Genomic DNA, 2,538 nt, shown 5'->3' with positions numbered 1-2,538 from the left:
GGAAAGAGTCCTCTAGAATCCAGACACCTTGTATTGCTTTGATTTGAGGAGTTTGACTTGAGGACCTATCCTTTATCGTTGATATAGATACAAGACCCATATTGAATGCTGCAGACCAAATCCAGGGTATGTAGCTCCAAAATCTTTTTGACCACGAAGGTGTTTTCTACAAATAACCTTGGTACGCTTTTGCATTCACTAAGAGATACTTAAAAATAAGGCAAATGACCATCAAATATCCAGATAAGACAATGGCTAAAGATGAGTATTATGTGCAGTTAAGTCTGCATAAAATGACAAGCTGGTTAGAGAACTTCCCTTTTTTAAAGCACCATTCCAAAATACAAAATACATTTTTTTCTTTACCTTCAGTGGGATACCACCTCTAGTAAGCAACACTTGAGAAGTTACTTAATGTTCCTTTCAGTGAAATGAATGAGAGTCATGCATAGCTTGTTCCTTTCCCATGCTGTTACATATAGAGAGTACATATTCTAGAATAGATTAAGCTCTTTTTCTGCAGCAGTTGAGGCAATTGGGGCAGCAAGTTTAGCAGCATCTATCAACAATTTTCATGCCCCACAGTTTTATTTACACACACAAAAACACACACACACATTTTCTTGCATACAACATGCCCCAGAATAAGATATGCACCTTGTTTTTGAAAGGCAGAATGAAGAAAACAAGATCTTCCCTTGTAATAAGTAATTGAGTAGCAGTTCCTGAGGAGCTGAACCTACTCATTGTTTTGCTCCCTGTGGATCACATGCAGACTTTGCTTTTGCCCCTTCTTACCATATTACCTCACACATAATAAATACTCGAATGTTCAGCAGCTGGCTTTTGGAAGGCATGTGGGAAAATAGTGTGCGTGTATGTTACATGTTTTGGCTGCTTTTCAGTTACCTACCTAATGATGGATTTAGCCAATTAACAGAATCCCTTATGCATACTATACAGGGCTACATCAATTGTTATTGTTTCAAAAGTTATGTTCATTCAGCAACCAGAAAACCTTCTGTGGGTCATCCTACTGTCTCTACAAAGTCCTAGTTCATGATCCAACCAAAACAACCTTCGAAACAGAGGCCAAAAACTCCAATCAATGGCTGAACCTATGTTCATAGTTTAAATCAATTCAAACATCTGGCCAGCAGCTGGCAGATAACAAGTACCACCAAGAATGACAATCTATTAATAATCATTTTCAGAAGTATGGGCATTATCGTAATAAAATTGGCCTTGAAGCCATTTTTGGTCTCAAACTTCATAAAAAATAACCTGTTAAAATCTATGACAGAATAGAGCAACAAGAGCTATTTGCAACCATTTGGTTGTTACAGGAGTTTCTGGGAACTGAAGTAGAACTGCAAGAGTATAGTTCCTTAACTATAATATTGGTACTCTTTCCAGATTTTAAAAATCGGTGCTTTAAAATCTGTGTAATTTCTTTCATAGCCCATCACAAAAAACCAAAAAAAACCCCAAACCACACTTGTTCTATATAATTTCATTATGGACCATTAATCAGAAACTTCCATTAGATTATATCCTATAAAGCATTATTAGGGAACATTCCTTTCCCCATTGTTTTTGTATGTATTTTTCATGGTAACTTTACCAGGAGCGTTTCATCCCTGCTATTTGCAAATTTAGATTTACTAAGGGCTTATATTTAAGACTTAGACAGAAAATAAGACTATAAGCAGAAATTTTGAGAAAATGTAGGTATCATGAAGTATACGGACAAGTGCTGTGACTACTTGGCCTTCCGCATATTTAGCTTGCTCTACAACTCCTTGATTTCTGCTTTCATGCCTCTGTCTTCATAACAACCACTACTTCCCTCACCAATTTGTCTTGAGACCTGCACTACTTGCTGATTTCCCTCATCAACTGAAGTCTACACTTTGCTGACAGACTCTACAAGCAGACTGGCTTAGTTTTGTCTGATTAATGTACAATAATTCTCAAATTATAGTGATACTAGTAGTGGTGCCAGGGATAAACACTCAGAGAAACTGATGATGACTGATTTTTAGTGTTTGGGACATGTGCATTAAATTGCTTTTTATCTCTAGGCATGAGCACGCAAATATGTTGCTGCACAGCATCTATATAGTGTGGTATTATCTCACAGCACATATGAGATAGCTTAGCACTCAAAAGAAAGTGTGTTAATTTACCTTGCATTTGCTGTGTTGAGTGTTCATAAGCATTTGTCTAAATTCATGAGTTATCTAAATGCTCAAGCACCTAGGGTGCAGATAGGAGTGCAGCTTCCAGCTGTAACTCAGAACGATTTCTGCAAAGTGTTCTGAGTTATGTTACCCCAGACCAAACAGAAGTTCACTGTTGGTTCCAGGGGAGAAGGGAATCTAGCTGTGGGCACTGCAATGCCCAGGGCTCTCTTCCAGTGATCGCTGGGAGGGGGGAATGGCAGTGGAGAGAGCTTGTTCTTGGGGGTTGGGTGTGTGAATTGGAGCCTGCCCCCCACTTCGAGGGGGGCTCCAATACACCCACCCTACCCTCGGG

The sequence above is a fragment of the Alligator sinensis genome, unplaced genomic scaffold, assembly GCF_000455745.1.
Source record: "Alligator sinensis unplaced genomic scaffold, ASM45574v1 scaffold134_1, whole genome shotgun sequence".
Lineage (NCBI taxonomy): Eukaryota > Metazoa > Chordata > Crocodylia > Alligatoridae > Alligator > Alligator sinensis.
The sequence above is the reverse complement of the archived record's forward strand: the minus strand, read 5'-3'. Positions refer to the sequence as shown.